This window comes from Gopherus flavomarginatus, unplaced genomic scaffold (assembly GCF_025201925.1).
Source record: "Gopherus flavomarginatus isolate rGopFla2 unplaced genomic scaffold, rGopFla2.mat.asm mat_scaffold_45_arrow_ctg1, whole genome shotgun sequence".
NCBI classification, from domain to species: Eukaryota; Metazoa; Chordata; order Testudines; family Testudinidae; genus Gopherus; species Gopherus flavomarginatus.
Window position 1 is genome coordinate 154,844 of NW_026115091.1, and position 22,213 is coordinate 177,056.

A 22,213-nucleotide genomic window follows, 5' to 3' on the forward strand; every position below is an offset into this window, starting at 1 on the left:
AGAGGGGCCCTGTCCAGTTAGTCCACCCAGTTCCATCTTTGGGGGCTGCCAGGCGAGGTCACACCAGCATCCCTAAGCCTGTCTGGGGAAGTCTTCTGAGGGTGCTACCTGGGCCAAAGCCTTCTACTCCTTGGTCACACCTCTTCCCTATTCACAGGTGGCACCCCCTTCTAGCAGCCAGCCAGCCCCCCAGCCACAGCAAGCTGCAGCACATGGAGTCTCACAGCTTCCCCCCTCCCTTTCCTGTTGATAGTAGCCAAGGGAATGCTGGGAAATGTTCCTTCTCTGCTCCAAGGCAGGGAGCTGGTCAAGGAACTACAGCTCCCAGGGCCCTATGGGGTCTCAGCTCCCCTACTGAATCCAGGCTGCTCTGAGGCTCCCTTTCTGCAGCAGGGAGGAAGTTACTGTTACAGGTCCCTTCAGAGCTTGGGCCTAGCACTATGGCACCATGTCAAATCCAGTACTGCTCCCAACTCTATCCAGCTCTGCTGCTGGCAGGATCCCTTCCCATTCTTTTTGTTTCCTGTCTCCCCTCCAAGGAGAAGCTCTGCATTGTTCCTGTGTGGGGAACTGAACCCAGGCTGTCTGGGTGAAAGCCAAGAATCCTAACCACTAGACCACATGGGACTTCCATAACAAGTTTACATGTTCATATTCAATAACACAATTAAACGTAGCCATTCAAAGTAGCCATTTAAAAGAAGCCATTCAAAAAACTTCAAAAACAGACTTCAAAGAGAAATTGCAGAGTTACAACTGATCTGCAGACTTAACACCATTAATTTGAGCTTGAAGAGGGACTGGGGGTGACTGGCTCACTACAAAAGCAATTTTCCCTCTCTTGGTATTGACACCTCCCTGTCAATTACTTGGAGAGAGCCACATCCACCCTGACTGAATTAGCCTTCAACACTGGTTCTCCCCTTGTATGGTAACTCCCTTTACATCATGTTCCAATATATATTTATGCCTCTATCTGCAATTTTCACTCCATGCATCTGAAGAAGAGGGCTTTTTACCCACGAATGCTTGTGTCCAAATAAATCTGTTAGTTCTTAAGGTGTCACCGGACTCCTCGTTGTTTTTGTGAAATAAAAGCAAAATGCACTCTAAGCTGATCTTAACCCTTTCAATGCCCTTACAAACTTAGATGCTTCTCACCACAGGCCGGCTGGTGGCTTTTCAGCCAGGCTCTCCCCTTTCGTCAGCGCTTCAGTTGCTTGGTGTGGGGGTGTCTGTAGATGTAGGTGGACGAGAGAGACAAAGCATGGCAAATGTCTCTGCTTTTATCATGTCCTTTCTTCCCTCTTGGCTTTGCTCCCCCTTCAGAGTCAGGTGAGCATCACTGCGTCTCTCCAAGCAAGTCTGAGCAATTCCCCTGGGGTGTCCTCTTGCAGGTAAGTGATTGCACTGTAGCTCCCTTGCTGAACAATGGCTGTTGATGGGTTGTTTGACACCCTGTCCGGGTGTTGGTTACTTTCCTTGCTGTTGTCACTGGGGAGCTAATATTTGGCTGACTCCCCCACCTTACAGCATAGTGATAACCACACTGCACAATTCTCATAACTTCATATGCATGAATGGTAAACATCTATGGGTAGAGAAATGACTTTCAGCAGATCATATCCTTTCCCCTGATACCTTACAAGGCATGCTCTGTATATAAGATCACGATTATATGAAAATGAGGAATATGGGGGTTACAGCACACTCCCCCAAAGGTACAGAATGTCACACTGAGATTCTATTTTCATTTGTTATGTAACAGCATTAAAGAGATCCAGTGACTGACCAATGGCATTTTCAAGTGCTAAAATAGCAAGCGCTGTTGGTCTCTCATTGGCCATCAGCGACTGAAGATACGGTTTAATGAGCCAGAGCTTCAAGGCGAGGGTGGCTCTGTCCACTGCCTTCCGTTGCGCTGCTGGGCACCAAGTCCCTGGCGGTCAATATGTGAAGCTGGGAGAAGAGAGTGGGGTGGCAAGCGGTGGTAGAACTTTTGCCACCAGGGTCTAGCTGTCTAATTTCCTCTTCGTACTGCTGGGCCCCCGTTGCCTTCAGGTAACACAGGAACTAAGGCAGGAATAGGGTGAGGAAGCAAGTAAAGCCGAGCAAGGAAGGCAAAAGTTAATCTTATCTTTATGGGCAGCTCGCAATGACGTCCTTTTTCTGTGCCACAGCTGACAACAACATCCCAGACAGAAAAGTAACAGGCCAAAAAGAAACCTAGCAGCTGCTGAAAGAGTTCAGCTGGGAGCGTGCTAGACTAACAGGCTCTTCTATCCTCCTTTATGCACGGGCGGGATGTTTTCTGAGAGTGCAGCAGTTCCTTTAACTGCCACGAGTCCCTCATTTCAGGCTATGCAGCAGGAAAAGACAGCATGGGCTTCTGCACCGAGTTGGCCCACCTGACCTTTCATTCTTCTCTTGCTCTTTGTCAGCAAGGAGAAGAAAAAGAAGCTCTCCCTCAAGCTGGAGTCACACGGGCGAGGTAAGGACGACTTCCTGAGTGCTGGCTCCAGTCCTCTGCCCTGCCAGCTGACCTATCGAGGGGCTACCACCACATTCTCTAGATTTGTCCATCGGTCTGTGCCAGAGTGAGCAACAACCCAGTAGGTGGAGTTTCTGTAGTGTAGTGGTTATCACATTTGCCTAATACGCAAAAGGTCCCTGGTTCAAAACCAGGCAGAAATATGCTGGCTTCCTTTTCCCAGATTCCCCTTGTTATTCAGAAAGGACACTCCTCCTATTGGCCTGTCGATGGGATAACTCCAACCCCTGCATGAGAGAGGATGCTGACAGCAGTGGAGAAAGCACCTTGGTGTCAGGCTGGAGAACCTAGAGTAGTTAGGCCAGTCACCATTTGGAGGCTTGTGGCTTGGCCACCTCTGCTGTTGGAGGTTGGCCTATAGAGGCTCTCACTTCCTGCTGGGCTCCTTTGCATGACTGGCCAAAGGAGGAAGTGAGGCAGGAATGGGGCAATAGAGGAAAGTTGAGCTGAGGAAGGCAGGGAAGAAGCTGTGCGGCTAAGTGGGGTTAGTAGAGCACCACCCTTCATTCTGCAAAGCCTGGGGAGGTGTGGTTGGCTGCTGGGAGGTAGAATCCTGTGCCTGCCTCTTGGCTTCCCAGGAGTGGCTACTTGCAGCCCAGGAGAAGAAGGGAGGTTCTGGGTGAAAGGAAAACAAGCAAAGCTGAGTCCAAGTGGAGAATGGCGGCTCCTTTATGGCCAACCTGGGGGCATGACTGATGGTTTTAGAGGTGGAGGCTGGGCTGGCTGTGAGCAACTGGGATCCAGGAAACCCCCACCTGCCCTTCTGAGGGCTGAACCCATGGAGGTGCGGTTGGCTGCTGAGAGACAGACCCCTGTGGCTGCCTGTTGGCATCCCAGGGATGGCTACTTGCAGCCCAGGAGAAGCGGGGTTCTGGGGGGAAGGAAAAGCAGCAATGGTGAGGCTGAGTGGGCTCCTTTCTGGCCGAGATGGTGGACTGCGGTGAGTCTGGGAGTTGCCTGTAAGCCATAAGTGGACGTAGTGCAGTGAAAACTGCTGCTCCATTCTGGCCGACCTGGGGGCGCCATAGATGACTTGGGAGTGGGGGCAGGGCGCTGGCTGTGAGCAAATGGGATCCAGGAAGCCCCAGCCTGCCCCTCCAGGGGCCGAGTCTTCTTCTCTCCTGCCGTGGGGAGCCCGACGTTAAGCCTGCCCAGCATGTGCAGCAGCTCGAGCATTAAGCCTTCCTGTGTGCATAACTGAACTACGCCCTAGTGTAATAAGGTGTAAAGTTTAGATTGTGAATTATCTTTAATTTCCATGGTAATTTACTTTGATCTTTTATTCCTACCACTTATAATCCTTAAAACTCCATCTTTCTGTAGTTAATAAATCTGTTTTATGCTCTACTTAAACTGGTGTATTTTGCTTGAAGTTCTTGGGAAATCTCAGCTCCATTACAAGGCTGGTTCATGTACTATTCACAGTGAGGGAGGGGTGGATCCTGTGTAATAAACTCACACTGATCAGGCTTCTGATTAAGGCAAGGTGGTATGATCCAGGGGTGCAAGGCTGCAGAGCTGTGGTGGGGGCGACTTTCTATCATTAGTGTTATGAGTGGCTGCAGAAGCATTCATGTAATTCAGTTGGCTGTGTCCCTACCTACGGATGTCTGTGTAAGTGCAATATCTGCCAGAGATTCACAGCTTGTCTCAGCATCACATGTGTGAGAGGGAGCCCAGGTGGTGGGACAAAGGGCTCAGGGGTGCCACTGTTCAGTTGCATCCCATAGATCGCATCACAGACTTTCAACAACCACAGCGGGTGCTCACTGAGACAGAGAGAGAGATGCCAAAATAGTGATATCCAGTGCCAGCAGACATCAAACTATCAGAAATTCTGTGAACAGAGAAGACCCTGCTAGTGGAAAATGGCTTGTGAGGTATCATTAGAAAAGCATAACCTACTGAATATTATCCTCCTGTTAAAATGTGTAGTAACACTGTATGTAAAATTGTGAGATTTTACAGTATGATATTACTGAAAAAGTTACAGTTCTGGGGAACACCCACAGACCAGTTCCTCAGAGACAGCAAGGCAAACAGCTGGTCAAACAGCCATTCTCCTGCAGGGGGAAGGTGTGAAGACATTAAGGGCTGGTCTACACTACGGGGGGAAATCGATCTTAGATACGCAAATTCAGCTACGTGAATAACGTAACTGAAGTCGAATATCTAAGATCGGATTACTCACCCATCCTCACCGCGCTGGATCGATGTCCGCGGCTCCCTCTGTCAAATCAGCAACTCCGTTGGGGTTGGTGTTGTTCCGGAATCGATATAAGCACGCTCGGGGATCGATATATGGCGTCTAGATGAGACGCCATATATCGATCCCCGAGCAATCGATTTTAACCCGCCGATACGGTGGGTAGTCTAGATGTAGCCTTACATTCCATCACAGGGACCTATTGAGGCTGTTGTGGAAAACGACCACAGGATTAATATTTGAATCAGCTCAGCCTGAGGCTCTTTTCTTGGTTACAAGCACGCAGGTGGCGACAGCTATTGGAATACTGTTCCTGAGCTAAAAATCACACAAGCCTTTTACAGCTTAAAACCACAAACAATGACACATACGTTACACGTTAAGTTCCTTATTTGGAATATATTGCAAAATATGATGCAGGTCAAAAGCAAGCTGAACAATCAGTTTTCCATATTTGGCCTTTCCTGTTATTTTTATTACATCTGGTGATATGGGAGCAAGACTCTCCATGTCTCAAGAAATGTCACTACCAACCTAGGCCATTTTCACATGCTGGGGTGCAATCCAGATCAGCGAGGAGTTGTGTCATCTGTAATCCTGGGTGAGATTCAGTGTTCTGCTGCTGGAGCTCCCCTGTCTGGATACTCCCAGCCAGCGTTCAAGGACGCACTGAGTGTCTGTATGATAAGTAACCCTGGACTGGCAGCTCTGACTCCAGCCGCCTGCTTGTTACACCCCAAGCACATTCTGGTTTGGGTAGAGAAGGCTCAGGGTTTGAGAGAAGGCTGGGGGTAGGAAGCTTCTGTTCATTATGCTGGACTTAACCCCAGTTTTACTTGAGTAAAGAGGAGATATTTGACATTGTGTGATGCTGCTCCTGTGCTCTGTTCCCAAAGTGTTCTGCAGCAGAGGAGGGTCTCTGGTAGTATGTATGTTACTGGCTTATTGGGGTGATGCTGAAACAGGACAGGGTACAGATGGCATTGTGGGGGTGGCATGAACCTTCACTCTTCATTTCCCCTTCCAAGAACAGAAGGGACAGGAATCCTTACCCAGCAAGACCATCGTCTCATAGTTCCCCTGCATGACATCTCTGTAGAGGGCTCTCTGAGTGGGGTCCAGCAGAGTCCCCTCTTCCCTGGAGAAATAGACAGCCACCTCCTCGAAGGTCACCGGCCCCTGAAAGAGCAGGAGTCCAGTACTCAGTACTTGCTGACCCACTCACAACCCCACTATTCATGGAACAGCAGCACCAGGGAAATGGAAGCTCCGGGAGGCACATGTTAACAGAGTCCCAACCCACCTTGCTTACAGCAGCCAGGAGGCATCAGAGGGTAGAAAGAGAGAACCTTTGTGTCTCCCATCTGACAGACAGAAGCAGGGTCTTCACATTTATCACATAGCTACTAGCCAGAGCTTAATATAGGAGATGGGGCTGTCTCTGGACCCTGATAGTGGCTCCCTGGTAGGAATCCAAGCACTCTCCAAATAAAATATATGGAAGAAAGGGGAAGTCAATCATAAAGAATAGAAGTTAGAAGGTCAGAATTGTAGTGCCCATTAACAAAGGTTTAGAGAAAATAGAGCCTATCAAACTAACGGGATATCCTTATTGGATGAGATCAAAAGTTTGGTTGCAGCTAATAGTATTGATGTAATATACCTAAACTTCCGTAAGGGACATGACTTGATTAGCACAATATTTTTACTAAAAAAAACTAGAATGATACAAAATAAACACGGCATACATTAAATAGATTAAAAACTCTGATAGTAAATGGGGAACCATGATCGAGTGGATTTCTTTTAGCAGGTTCCTGCAGGGATTGGTTCTTGGTCCTGTGCTATTTAACATTCTTATCCATGACTTAGAAGAGAGTACAAAATCATCACTGATAAAGTTTACAGTTGCCACAAAGATTGGGGTTGGTGGTAATTAATGAAATGTCAGTAGATTCAGGCTCCATCGCTGAGAGTCTGGGAAGTTGTCCCAGCCCTGGCTGGAGGGTTATTTCCTGTTCCACAAAGAGGGGAAGTTCCATTCCCAACTCCTGTGCCTTGAAATTACGACCTATCTGACACTACACCCCCATATTCATCATAGTGGTATGATTATAATATTATTAGGAAATAATTATGATCTATTTTGTAGAAGATGCATCATGTGTGGTGTCACTGGAAAAGTTCTGATTTGCTGAATAGGCTTATCCTATTTGTGTGCACATATCATGTTCGTATCTGAAGTTATGGATATTGACTCTGTATCTGTATTTCAAATGTGCTTACTCTGGGTAACACCCACAATGAGCCTTTCAGGTACAACAATGAAGAAGCCAGACAGTGCTGATGGCTCAACAAAGACAATGGACTGTGGAAGAGCTTAGCCTTCCTGTGAATGTTTCAGCCAGCCTATGAGTCATGGCTACTATGACTCAGCAGGGCCTGTGACCAGACCACATGACACTAAACTCCACTTTAGTACCTGTATTTTTCCACAAACTGGACTAGGAACTGAGTTTGGAACAAAAGGTTCCCACCATATGGAAAAGCTACATAAGGTGGGGTGTGACATCATCTCTTGGCCTCATTCTCCACACAAGAGAACTTCTGGAAACACCTGAGAAACAAAAACGGATGTGGGGGAAGTGCTGCTCCCAGGATCAAGAGATTTCTAGCTTGTGTATGGAAACTTGGGGGACTGCTTGTACCATCAGTCAGGGTGAGAAATTGCTAATTCAAATTCTATCCATCTAGTATGTTAGGCTTAGTCTGAGTTTTGGTTATTTGCTAAATAATCTGCTTTGATCTGTTTGTTATCACTTATAATCACTTAATCTATCTTTCTGCAGTTAATAAACTTGTTTGATGCTTTATCTTAACCAGCGTATTTTGAGTGAAGTGTCTGGGGAAAATCTCAGCTTGTTGTGCACATCTGTCCCATATCGAGGGGAAGGGGAACTACATTAATGAGCTTGTATTATAGAGATCCCTGTGCACTATAAGATGGTATCATTCTGGATTTATACTACAGCAAGTGTGCAAGGTTGGGGAGTGGGAAATTGGCTCTTGTCTTCTATCTGTCCTTGAGTGGCTTAGGTAACGCACTCAGGTAGCTTAGTTGGCTGCATGACGCCACCTGCTGTTGTGTTGGGTGATAACAGGCCCTGGAGAGGCTGGCGAAATCTCCAGCAAAGCAGTGTGAGAAGGGCCAGCCCAGCGTGAGGGTTAGAGGACACAGCAGTTCCCAGAAGCTCCACAAACTGCCTCCTGGGGGTGACAACCCATCACGCCCTACACTACACAAGTCTCAGCAGGTTTGTCACATGCTGTCCCCTCCCTTTCTCCACCCGAGATATTTCCTGCTTCCCACCACCTCTAGCAATTCCCACCCTCTTATGCATTTACTGCTCCTCAACCTCCAAGCAGAGCCCGCCACCCTGATAATCTCTTACCTGAGCCAGCTCCATTGCAGCCATTTCCTTGCCCCTGGGAGGACGAGATGATCTGCAGCGAAACATGGATGTTATTCTCTGGCCTGCCGGGGTGAAAAGGGCAAGGTGTGAGAATTCAGACTAGGCTTTTGTCCATTCCACAAGCCGATTCCCCCCAGCTTTTCCCCTGCTAATGCACATTCTAGGTTCTAGCACACTGTGAAGCACAGAGTGACCTTATTCCAGTACAGGCCTAGCCCCCTCCCACCAGGGTGTAACCCTCTGACACATGGGGAAACCCTCCCAGTAACAGTCTCTCTCTTACACGTATCAAGTTTGCGGACAACACCAAGCTGGGAGGGGTTGTAAGTGCTTTGGAGGATTGGATTAAAATTCAAAATGATCTGGACAAACGGGAGAAATGATCTGAAGTAAATAGGATCAAATTCAGTAGAGACAAGTGCAAAGTACTCCACGTTGGAAGGAACAATCGGAGGCCAGAGAAGAGCAGAAACAAAGGAGTCACTTTGGGGGATTCTCCCTGTCATTGTCCCCAAGGCAGCTGTCTCAGGTTTACAAAGGTGTTTCATGTTCCAGCCTTTGTACAGTCTCTCCTGGGAGTGTCCCTTTCATGGACTGGGCCTAGTTTTAGTTTTTGGTAGTTAACAAGCTTGGTTTATTGTTCATCTAACCAGTATGTGTGGATTGAAGTGTGTTGGAAACTCTGTTTGGGATAACAAGCTGGTGCATGTCATTTTCCGCTGATGAAATGACAGACTTCATATGAGCTTGGGTCGTTCAGTAGCGTGCTGGACAGTGCAAGATGCACATTTCTGGGGGAAAGTTGGGCACTTGAGAATTTGCTGGTTTTCTCCTGAGGTGTAATTCATGAGTGGCTGTCTAGCAGCACTCAATACTGTGTAGCTGGGAGTGAGTTACATGCTGGAGACTGTGTGTTAATTGGCCAAGAGGGGCTGTTCTCGAGGGAAAACAGTGGAAAAGGCACCCCATGCTGGAGGACTGAGGTACAGCTATTTAACAGTCCAGATTGTACTCTGGGTAACATCACAGACACTCATTATGACAGAGCCTCTTACAACACAGAGAAAGTAAATCCATGTCCCAGAAATCGAAGACTCCAGACAGAGGGCAACTGTCCCTGGCACTGCTTCTTGCTGACAGAGAGGCTCAGAGACAGTGCGAGAATCCTGGGGAAGCTGGGAACAGGAAGCATGGGCTGGCGGGGTTCGGTGGAGAAAGGGAACAGGAAGGGCAAGGATATTACTGAATCCAGGATCTTAGCAGTACTAGATGACAGGATAGCACATAGTGCAGCCCATTGGAAAACACAATCCCAACTATACATACAAAATGATGGGGTCTAAATTAGTTGTTTCCACTCAAGAGAGTGATCTTGGAGTCACTGTGGATAGTTCTCTGAAAACATCCACTCAATGTGCAGCAGCAGTGAAAAAAAGTGAACAATGTAGGAAATAATTAAGAAAGTGATAGATATGACAGAATATCTCATAGATCATATTTGTAAAAACAGCAAATAAATCCATGATACACCCACATCTTGAATACTGCATGCACATGTCACCCCATCTCAAAAATAGAAATATTGGAATTGGAAAAGGTTCAGAAAAGGGCAACAAACATGATTATGGGACAGTTATGCCAGACCTAACCCCCAGTTTCACTTGAGCAAACAGGAGATATTTGACACTGTGCAATATGGCTCCTGTGCTCTGTTCCCAAAGTGTTCTGCAGCAGAGGAGGGTCTCTGGTATTATGTGTGTCACTGGCCTATTGGGGTGATGCTGAAACAGGACAGGGTACAGATGGCATTGTGGGGGTGGCGTGAACCTTCACTCTTCATTTCCCCTTCCAAGAACAGAAGGGACAGGAACCCTTACCCAGCGAGGTCACAGTCTCATAGTTCTCCTGCATGACATCCCAGTAGAGAGCTCTCTGAGTGGGGTCCAGCAGAGCCCACTCTTCCCTGGTGAAATACATAGCCATCTCCTTGAAGGTCACCAGCCCCTGAAAGAGTAAGAGTCCAACACTAAGGACTTGCTGCCCCACTCACAGCCCCACTATTTGTGGCAGAGAAGAGTGAATCAAATGGAAGCTCTGGGTGGATCATAGTCAGGAGAGTCCCACCTCGACCTGGCTCAGAGTATCCAGCAAATGCCAGGGTGAGGGGATGAAGAGAGAGCCCCTTATCTCTCCCAGCATATCCATCACCCCCCTACTAGCCACTGACTGATACAGGAGATGGAGGCCCTAGCAGGGTCCAGGGAGAGCTCGCTGGTAGGATGCCCAACACCCTCCTCATTGTGAGGACTGGGATATGAAGGGAGAGGCAGCTCCAATAAGCCTGACTCATGGGTGTCCCCTTTATATCTCACAGCAGCTGATGGTTAATGAGGTCAGGCTCCAGCACTAGGAGTCTGGTCAGTTTGACTAGCTCCATGTAGGTGGGTTATTTTCTCTCTTCACAAATTAGGGCATTTCCACCTCCAAACCTCCTGGGTCTGTTCCTAGAATCTAGGCCACTTAGTAAATAACTCCCAGCAGGTCTGCCACACCCTGGCCTCCTCCTTTCCCCACGCTGTGAATTTCCTGTCCCGCTCTAACCTCCAAACCAGACTCTGCAAACCTTCCCACCTCTGGTGTATTTGCTCTCCCTTTCCTCCAGCAGGAACCCACCAGCAACCCCCCGATAATCTCTACCTGGACTGACTCCACTGCAGCCATTTCTCTTCCCTGTCCCACGCCAGGCTGGGATGAGCTGGAGCAAAACATTCTGCAGCCTGTCTGGGGGAGAAGGGCAGTTGTGGGCGTTTCAGAACCGGTTTTAGTTAATTTCACATCACAATTCCCCCAGGCCCTTTCCCTGCAGACAGACACCCTAGATTCTGTCATGCTGGGAAATGCTCAATCTGTTTATTACAATTTATACCTGGCTCCTCCTGCCACGCTAAGTCCACAGACACATTTTTAACCTCCCTTCTCTCTCCCCTCACCCCTTCTCTGAACACAAGGCTAGAAAAGAGCAGAACCAAAGGAGTCACTGTGGGGGATTCCCTCAGACACTGACCCCACGGCAGCCACACCCCAGCAGGGGGAATATGGAGTCAGGAACTGGCTTTTGCTCTGTCTGATCCTTGTTTTGTTCACTGGAAAGTGGTTCTGCCCCAGGATGCAGCAATACATGTGTCTGGGTGGACTAGAGAGCTGGAAATCTCTCCTCCACATTCATTTCTCCCACTGCCCCTTTCAGTCTCTCCTTCCCCTGTCCTCTCTCCCTGCCCCTCTGGCTGGGACAGTCCCATTCCTGGGGACTTTGCTCTCCCATGGCTGGATTTCCTCCTGGCAACCGCTAATAGGAGGAGAAATGAGGTGGTGTTGTTTGTGCAGAGTCACTTTCTTGCCAGACCCTAGGACATTCCCTGAGGTCTTTCAGTTACCTGGAGACTCTGGCTCAGAATTTAGTAGTAACAGGGCCCAGGACTGCCCTAGGGGGCTAGGACCAGCTGCAGAAAGTCATCCCCTGGGCCGGGCAGAGAAGAAGCTTTAATTAAGGTCACTTCCCAGCACAGAGCCCCACTGGGGGAGCAGCAGCTGCCAAGCCTGGTCTCCCAGATCACAATGGAGGCTGCAGCATCTGACCCAGGAAGCTGAACCCCAATATCCTGAGCAGAGAAGGACGGAGTGTATGAGCAGCTTCCCTCCTTTAGCTCTCTGGGGAGAGCAGCTAATGGGAGCCCCTCCTCACAGGGAGAATGGCTGATCTCATTTGACCCACTGTCCATCTGGAATCACTCCTTGTCTTTCCAAACAGTGACTCTGGATTAACAACGGTCTCAATGACACCGGATTTCAGAAAGAATGAGTTCAGAACGCTGTGGAAAAGACCATCGTGTGGCAGTGCTGACTCCCTTCCCACCTCCCTCACCCCCGCAGATCTAGGACAAGGACTGGGGGCAAAAATTTTCCAAACGGAACCGAAAGTTCCTGCAGTTTTCAAAAGAGGAGAAAAGTAAATTCTGTGAATTCACACTAACAGTGTTTGCTAAGTGGACAGAAAGTTATCACAGTGACAGGGCACGTGACTGGGGAATGGACTTGGTGACCTGGTGACTAGGAGCCAGGACTCTGGTACAAGTTGACCAGAGAGAAGGATCATGGTTAGCAGCAGCCCCCAGACACCCCCTAGTACCCAGAGCCCAGACCCCCCAGCCAGGGGCCCCAGACACCCCCCAGCCAGGATCCCATCAGATATTCCCTGGGACGCAGCCCCCAGAGTCCCTGGCCAGGGACCCCAGATACCCCTCAAAGCCCCACCGGCCAGAGAAACCCTACCACACCATGATTGCCAGGTTGGGAATCCCAAAGGGTTCCCCCCCACCAAGAGCCCCCAGCAGCCAGGGACCCCCTCAAGGGACCCCCCTCCACTGGGAACTCAGTCCCTCACTCCCTGCCTAGGAACTTCCCCACCCTCCAGAACGATCTACCCTGATATTTGCCTGGGACCCCCTCCTCTGCCCAGTGTGACCCCCTGATGCTTTACAGTGCGACCCATCACTCTGCTTCCCTGGCATGCCCTCACCTAGTGCCAGGGATCCCCTCCCCCAGCTCTGTGCACTGGGCATGGCAACAAAACCAGGAACCAGCGGGGGAAGCACAGACAGAGCCCCTGGCACAGAACCAGGCTCCCTCTAACCCTCTGTCCCGCCTCCCCAAGAGACACCCACCCCCACTGTTCTGCAGCCACCAGGCCCCCAGCGATACCCACCTCCAGGACCCATAGCCTCAGGGATGGGCACATCAGAACCACCACCCCCGAAAACCCCAAACCTCCACAACCCACCAACCTGACTAGGGTACCCCCTGCCCAGCCACCCAGAGGCCTCCCCCTACCACAATGCCCCTTCAGCTGCAATCTCCCCACACAGACACCCTCCCTGCCCCTGCAAGTGTTACCTCACAGAGTGTGAGAAGTGGCTAGAAAGTTAACACCACCTCCTGCTGGCCAGTCACACAGGCAGAGGGAGCCTGGGGAGTGCTTCTTTAACAGGAGAATGGAAGGCCTGGAGGGCAAGAAAGATCCACGGGCTGTCACTAGCAAATAGTAGCCACCATGGATCCACCCCAGAGGCGGCTGCATCTTAGCACATTGGGAAACAACCCATCATATTCAATTAGAAATAAAACAACTAGAGAGAAGTGGGGCAAATGTTTGGGGTATTTTATATCAATCTTTGACACACGCAGAGAGAACCCTGTCACAAACGACATTTGATAACATGAGAGAAAACCACCAAGATCGGAGGGGATTTGATGTCGCTATTAAATAACTAGTGGAAAAGGGGGACTGTTGGACTGGATTTTATATGACTGTCCAATACATAAACAGAATGTGATGGTCCCCGCCGGCCACGGGGCAACCATTCACGTGAGCAGCTCAGAGCCCTTTGAGGAGCTGATTTAAGGGCGGGGGGGGGAGCTGGAAGACTCCCTGGACAATGGAAGGGGGCCGCAGGGGAATTGGGAAATGGGGTCTGGGCAGTCTCCATGGGGGATGTGCTCCTCCCTTCCCTTCCCTGCCCTGGCAGAGAACGGGAACCTCATCCCATCCCACTCCAGTGGGAGCTATGTTCTGGGGAATGACCCAGGGCAACAATTTCCCACCCAAACAAGGACAAATCGCTGCAGATAAAATGGGTGGGAAAATCCACCCCCCATCGGAGTGATTTTAAATTGACCTTTGAGAAGTATGGAGAGAAAAGGGAAAATCAGAGGCAATTAGAGAGCTGATCATTGGGGGGGGAAGGAGAATCTCCCTGGATTTTATAGCCACGTGTGATAATGAGAAAGAAAAGGGGAAATCTTGAGAGAATGTGTGTGTGGGAGGAAGTGGCAAAAACAGGGACAGGATCCAGTTAACTCACCTCCCTCCCACCCCGGGAATGTCCTGGCTGCACAGAGACAGATCTACACCCCCACCCCAGTGACCTCCCCCCCCGTAACTCCGGTTTCTCCTCCCCCCTCGACACCTCCGCCCTCACACCAAAGGGGGGGGGGCTCTGCCAGCGCCTCCCCCTGAGCTCAACTCCTGCTCCTCCCCCCAGCCCAGATTGTGCCCTTTAGCCCCCCACGAACCCTGCCTCCAGCTGCCTGATCCACCCCCCCCGCCCATCAATTTCCTGCTCTGCGCCCGCCCCTCCCACGCTCCCTGTTACTTCCCCGCCCCGCTCCAGCCCCGCCCCCAGCGCCCGGCGGAACGTTACGGCTGGTCCGGGCAGGGGGAAGGGCAGCGGCTTCAGCGGCTGTTACTGGGCATGCGCAGTGCCCGGGAGTAGCACATTGCTATGGGGAGGGATTTAATACACCGCCCCCCCACCCCCCGCCGGGCCCAGGGTTTGTACAGCACCTTGCATAATATGGGGTCTGATCTCAGTCATGGTCTGTGCAGCACCTGGGAGCCCTGATGTCTGTTTCCTGATCACAGGCTCTGGGAATGGAGAGAGGGAAACCTCAGCACCTGAAGGTTAATGCAGCCCTGTGTGCAACCCCTGCTAGGGTGATCCGACAGCAAATGTGAAAAATTGGGATGGGGGTGGGGTTAATAGGCACCTATATAAGAAAAAGACCCAAAAATCGGGACATCTAGTCATGCTAGTCCCTGCTGTTCTCATAAGGGGTCGGCTTAGAGAGGGTTTGGCTACACTTGCAGCTGTCCAGCGCTGGGAGTTAAAGCTGTCTTCCTACAGCTGTTTAGGGAAAGCGCTGCAGTGTGGACACACTGACAGCTACCAGCACTCTGTCATGGCCACATTTGCAGTGCTGTGGGGAGTGGTGCATTATGGGCAGCTATCCCAGCATTCAAGTGGCTGCAATGTGCTTTTCAAAAGAGGAGGGTGGGGTGGAGTGTGACACGGAGCGTGGGGGAGACAGAGCGAGTGGATTTTTGGAGCTGACACTGTTTCAGCTCCCTGCCTGGCAAGTTCAAGCCTCCTCCCCCACCCCTCTCTCATTCACTAAATGCAAATAGCCGCCTTTGTTCTTTTCCTCACAGACCAGATAAGCCGCTGATCCAAAACAGACCCCCCCCTCCCCCGTGCCCACCCGGCTGCTTCTCTCCTCAAGCAAACACCAGCTGTGGGTGTTCCAAAGGGATCCCCCTGCCTCTGCTCATTCACTGCAAACAGTAACTGTGTTTGGTTTTTAGATAAGCAGCTCCGGGAGCCTTGAGCTCACATCAAAGCAAACAGAGGCATCACACCAAAACAAAGAGCGTTATCTCTACTTAAAAGCATTATGGGAAGGTTCCGGAGGTCAGTGACAGCGTAGTAAGATTAATCACTGTTTACACTGGCACCCCAGCGCTGCATCACCAGCTCTGTTCTCTTTATTCCTCTCGTCGAGGTGGAGCACATGCAGCACTGTAGCCAGGGAGATACAGCGCTGTATGTGCCTTGCCAGTGTGGACGGGGAGTAAGTTACAGCGCTGTAAAGCCACCACCTGCACTGTAACTCTCCAGTGTAGCCAAGGCCTGAGTTGTAGTAATAATAGCAGCCAAGAATCCGGTGGCACCTTATAGACTAACAGATATATTGGAGCATGAGCTGTCGTGGGTGAATACCCACTTCGTCAGATGCAACAATAGTCCCCTATGGGCTAGTGGTCAGGATTCCTGGTTTTCACCCCGGTGGCCTGGGTTCAACTTCTGGTGTGGGAAGAGTGCAGAGCTTTTGCCCAGAGTGGAGGCAGGAAATGAAAGGAACAGGAAGGGATCCTGCCAGCAGTGGAGTTAGACAGTGTAGGGAGGGGACCCCAGAAGTGGGGGTGGGGCAGTGGTTTGGGGGGAGATGAGGGAAGGATCCCAGCAGTGCGGGAAGTTGACAACCTGGAGAGCACAGGCCTGGAATGGGGACCTGGAAGAGTGAATGTGTCCCTCTAAACCCATCAACTGCAGACTAGGCAGGCTTGGAAGAATTGTGTATTTGTTGGTAAATGTCAATTTCTGTGTAAACACACAACCCAATGGCAAAATATTTCCATCAATAATCATCAAAATTGACAGATGGGCAAAGTAAGAAACATGCTGCTTGAGAACTTATCATGTTGTAGGAGCAGCAGTGATCTGTATGCTCTGTATAACCTGTATGCTCAAAAGGTCTGTTAAACTCCCCCAGCTTGTGTCCTTTCCCGCTTTGAATGCCTGTGAAGTGGCTTTCCCACTCTCCTTTGTACCTCCAGTGAATGCCCTTCACCCGGCCCATCTGGCCAGTGGTTCGCTGTGTTACATTCTATTGCACCTCAGGGAGACTGATCTTCATCGCACCGTCCATCGCTGCGCTGTGGGACACTTACCTTAAAGGATCCTGACATCTCCACTGCCAGGCCTGTCCTGGGAGCGTGAGTATCAGTGTGACACTGTTGCCGGCAGATAACTGCCTGAGGCCAAGCAACAGCGGGGGGGTCCGTCGCCTGGTGTGCCGCGCCAATAAACACACCAGGGTGGAGAAGCAAACCAAGTTTATTTGAGATCTCAAAGCGGTGCAGGGAGATTGACTCAGATCAAGCACACCTAAAACAAGCAGTCTGTTCCTTTATATCCATGAGAACTTTTCTCACTGACTAGCAATCCCCCGTTTCCCCTCCCTCCTCCTCCTTCCTCCCCCTGTAGCAATTACGTATGCGCAGGTGCATTAAGTAATCTTGGCCGCGGCAGCTCGTTAGTAAGTTTTCCTTCTGCAAGTTATCTTGTCCTTCTGCTAAAGGTGCACAGGCCTCATTATTTCTGCTTTAGACCAGTTAGAACTGTTGCAACTGATAACGGCTGTTACACCTGGCCTTTTAGGTCGATTAAAGTTCAAACATGGAGGGACTCTTGTCTGCTGAGGCCTAAAACCAGGAAGGCTCCATACTCTTGTGGCCTTCCACCCTCCTGAGTTACGTAGGGTTATGCTTAGTGACACCAACAACTCCCTCCTTTGAGAATACTCAACAAACTTTTGGCTGAGTGTTCTCACATTTAAAGAATAACATGTGATTTAGCTATAGGGAGCTGAAGTGCTTTACAGCAAGCAAGCAAGAGAAGAGTAACAATACACAACACCACACCAGTGAGCAGGAGGTGAACAATGCCTTCCCCTATTTTTCCCAGGTTAAGTAACCAGCCCCAGAGGGAATCAGAAATAGTGGGTTTCCTTTCCTGGGCCTTCCACTGTTTAAAAGCCTGTTTGGCTGACAGGATGTACTTTTTAATATCCTGTGCGTCTTCTGGGACATAAGTACAGCATTCATCCCCTATAAGGGCGCACATCCTGCCCTGGGAAGCCACACTTCCACCCAGGAAGTGTCCAAGTATGTCTCCATGATCACAGATCAGATGGTATTTCTGATGCGTCTGTAAGGGCAGTGGGCCAAGTCTGGTACTCAAGATCACTTCAAATGGCCATCATCTGGTAATTCAGGAAATCCCGAATTCCTAAACATACTAGATCCCACTGCAATGCCTTCCCAGCCTCAGTGATATTCAATACCATCTTTCCTTGGTGTAGTACTATAATACACCTGTTATTTAACTATTCTCAGGTACTTTCAAAAGGCATCGACATTAATAGCATAGGAGGGGGGTTACATTATTAGTCACTCTCCAGGACACAGGGCGCAGCCTGTAGAATAAACCCCAAAATCCAATTAATACCACATTCCCAAACATGGGTCCCACAATGTCCTCCCACCAGTGTATAATTCTTTGTTTCTTCACCAGGGTCAGTTCTTAATGTTCTTTCTAGTCAGGAATTCCTGGACTTTGGCAATTTCAGTGGAGCGAGTGTTCCTTCTTCTTTCCCAAAACAGTCGTGGTGCAGCATCCTTGTACTTTTTCCCTACTGTCCAGAAGGCACAGTGGAGCTAGAAGGTGAAATAGGCTAATCATCAGTAGGAGAATTCTCCCGATGTGGAGGGGTCTTTTTGCAGTGAGAATCTTGGGTCCATGCAGTCAGTCTTTGACATTTTACAGCGATGGTGGTAGTCACCGGGACTTAAGGGCCTTTCCAGGGTGGAGCCAGAGCAGACTTTCGTCGGTGGACCTTTACATCAATCCCGTCTCCTGGTTCCAAAGAGTGGTAGGGCTGCTAGGGTCTTTGGGTAGTGCTTCTTTACCTGTGAGAAAAGAAACTTAACACATTTCATTAGTGCCTGGCAATGTTTTGCAAATCTCATAGCTGCGTGGGCAAATTCAAGCCCTCCTTTTCCTGGTTGTTAGCCAAGTCTTAACTGTGAGCAGTGTTCTTGAATGGAGTCAGTGTCTTATCTATAGCCTGAGCTTGCTATTTTATTTTTTTTTTTCAGTTAATTCATTCTGTTCTTTGTCCTTCTTCCCTTCTTGGCTTCTTTTAACCTGCAAAGGAAACTTCCACTTTTTACTTATACACCTTCTTCCCAACAATGAAGACATAAACATTGTCATTATACAGTACATTAGTCTTATTATTTAATATATGCCACACACACCCTTTTACTAAAATAACCTTATTACAGAGCTTTCGAGCAACAAGCCAGGACAAGCACACCCACTTTGAGGAGTTCACTCAATACAACCTCTAGTCCAATAGCCTTTCACCGTCCCCAGCCCTCTGGCTAGAAATCTGAGGTAGCCAAAAAGATCCCATGTACAATATGGGGAGTGGGTTAACTTTTCATGTCTTTGCTTTCAAAGACTGTTGGTATGCAAATTTTAACAACAATTTTTGCAATTAACAGTTTGGCCAATGAAATTTATTTTCTTTACTTAAGGAAATGCATTAGACTTTAGTATATTACATTCTCCTGATTTATCCAAACACTTTATATTCCAAGTTGAACAAAACAAATATCTGCATTTTAATTTAATCTTTTTGTTTGATTTTAAACTAGACTATTTTATAAAAATATTAAACACAAAAATTCCGGCCACAAGACAAACACCACAGGACAGAACATAGAACACAAAACATGATTCCTATTGTGCCAGTAAATGCATGGTACGTTGAATGCTGTTCAGCTGGCATCAGTTTTCTCTGATTATCTGAAAGACAAAAAAAAGAGAGGTCTACCCACCCCTTCTGGGCAGACAATCATCGCTTGAAATATACAAATACTCTTGTTGGCTTCAGGCAAAACAGAGGAATTACCCCATAGTTTCTTGTATTTGTTTCATAGGCAGCCCAGGTTTTCAATTACATAACACTGTATACATTCTTCAGCTAATTCAACTAAATTGTTCATAGCCAAACCAAATGATTGCAATCCAATAACTTCTTTTCCTGAATTTATTTACAAACATTTCACAGACACCAAAAACTTTTTTTTATTTAGCATTTTTACAAAGTTCAACTGCTGTTTCGTTCAGCAACTACAGAGTTAACTCCTCACTCTCCTTAAAATCACTTGCTTGTCTCCCAACAGCCACTTTTATCAACTTAAATCACCATTCCAAGTAAGTCCTGGGTATTTGAAATCTACATGCTTACACTTACTGACTCCTTCCTTCCACTACACCCTTAAAGTTTTCCAACCTGTTTTCCAATCTCTCTGTCTGTTGCCTGCCCGCCTGGGCCCGATCCTGCTTTTCTTGCTGAACCGTCCCTTCCATGGGCACCAACTTGTTCCACTACCAGTTTAGCTAGGAGGGTGGGCTTCTCATCTAGCCCCCACCCCTCCTGGTCTCTTCCCTTAAACATTCTTACTCACAAGACTACCCAAGTCCTCCTTCATGAGGCTTGCCACCTGGACAAAAACACATGGCCCATTGGGCAAAGGCCATTTACTTAACATATAATTTAAAGGACTATTCTTAGAGGGTTTACCCAGAGACTCATTCATCTATTTGACACTTAAACAGAAAAGAGAATTACACAGAGAGCAGAGGGAATTACAGTCTAAGCCAGACTTTCCCACTTCTATACACTGACCGCTACAGGGGACGGGACAGAAGGATCTCAATTCAACCTCAGAACTTTCTCGCACACATGGCTTCCACTCCGAGGAATTACGAACAAGAGGTTCAGTTCTGCCCACACTCCTAATGCCCAAATGAACAGAGCAGAAAAACAACAGTAACCGGTTAAACAGAACAGAACCAGAACCAGATAGCGTTTTCTTATCCTATTAGGACTCACTTTTACTCATGCAGTTCTCAACATATAACACCAACAGTACCAAGCAAAGCAAACACAAAATAACAAGGGTAAAACAAATAGATGGTGTAAATTCTGCAGGGCTCCCCCCTTCTTAATTGCTCACCAAACTGTGACAAATTTCTGTTACCAATCTATCCCTCGTGTCAGGTGATCAGGCTGACACTACAGGATCGTTGGGGGAAGATAAAGAAAACACACCATATAACTGTATTTTAAAGCTCCATTAATAAAATAATACAACAACAACGGAGAGTGTTGGGAACGCTCCCTCATCACTCAGGAAAACATTAATGCCCCAAGCCCCTTTCATACCCACACACGTACGTCCAGACTGGCCACTTCTGTGTATAATGTTCAGAGAAGGGGGGAAAGGTGGACTGGAGATTATCCTGTATACAGTTTGTCCAGAATTTCTAACATGCTTCCGCTCTTTGGAGGGCTGTTCTCTTGCACCCTGGAATCTCCTGCGGCGTCTCTTTCAGAGATTCCAGTCCAGGTCGGCTGCCTGCAGCTTCTTCAGTGTCACCAAGCCACACCGGCTCCGGGGTCACAAAGGCACACTGTTGGATCTTACTGGACAGTTAAGCTTTGGAAGTGTATTCTCAATTCTGTAACTTGTATTTCCTTTGCTTCGCCTCTGTCTATATTTTTTCCTTCACAGCCAGCTGGGGCCGAAAGCAGCCCCTCCCTGCACCAAGCACAGTCCGCGCCGATTCCTGACCCTGAACGCAGAGCAATCCCCCCCTTCCATCCCTGGGCCAAGATGATTTTTAAATTAACCCGTTCCTTTCCTCAATAGACAAATTTGCTCACCCTGTGTCAGGGCTTTTTGGTGATTAAACGCTCCTCTTAGATGTATGATCTTATCTAGATTGAAGTACCTTCTAGTGGGCATTATTTAGATGGATTTTCACCGTGTAAATATTCCAATTCTCTAAATACCTGCAGGTTGTTGAACTATAATGTACGTACATGTAATATGCTGGGGTACCCTTAGGGGGTGAGATGGAATGTTTAGACTGTCCCCCACCCATTTTCCACTTACACACACAGGGAGGGTGCCCTGTCCGCGCTAGCGGCTCATAAACTAAGGATTTTTCCCTACAGGGTACTCACACAGGAGAGGCTAACGAGGATGGCCACGACCCTCCTACACCTCCCTTCAGCAAAGAGCGTCGGCTAGTCTCTGGGAGACGGCGCCGCTTACTCTGATTGCATCCAGTGAGATGATCAGACTGTCAGTAGCCCACACAGAAAGGAAAGGGGAAGGGAAGGTGGGTACACACACTCCTAGACCCAGGCAGCTTCCTCACCGGACGATGCCAGGCCAAGTCAGCCCACCATGGGTTGGACCTCCTAAAGATCCACTAGTTACCGGGCTTGCGTTAGAGTAGTCCTGGTCACGAGCTTTTGCTTCACAGGGTACTCTGGGCGTCTTCCGGTAACAGTCATTCACACTGGCCCCCAGTACCATTCTGCATCTGATCTTGCTTTTTAGCTACAACAGGGAGAGAGTGAACTAGGACATGGGGTCTCCCCTTTCTAAACAGGTCCCTCCTTTGTCCCTGCACTATCCCTAACCTGCTTTTGGATCCCTGCACTCTGCCAGACAGAGGGAAGAACTGGAGCTACAGTGGGGTATTTTTACAAGAGCTCTCCATACAAACAGCTTCAGAAGCTACCCATTTACTGACAAAACAGGAGTAATTGGAGGATCGTGTTATAATTAAGTGATCCTTCCGGTGGCCACCTTTCTGGTCCTCTAGTTGATATTGAGGCCAGTCTACTATACAGAACTTTTTAGTTTGCTTTTAGTTAGTG

General features: G+C 48.7%; 1 long non-coding RNA gene and 1 other non-coding gene across 2 annotated transcripts in view; one reads left to right on the plus strand and one right to left on the minus strand.

The window, feature by feature from the left end:
- LOC127042495 (uncharacterized) overlaps positions 1-22,213 on the minus strand; it is a 54,207-nt gene that overhangs the window by 31,072 nt on the left and 922 nt on the right. The window contains exon 2 of the long non-coding RNA XR_007771956.1: positions 19,022-20,978. This is a non-coding gene — a long non-coding RNA (uncharacterized LOC127042495). The remainder of the gene's footprint in view (positions 1-19,021; positions 20,979-22,213) is intronic.
- On the plus strand, positions 2,622-2,694 carry TRNAI-AAU (transfer RNA isoleucine (anticodon AAU)). Its single transcript has one exon. It is a non-coding gene; the product is annotated as a tRNA-Ile (tRNA).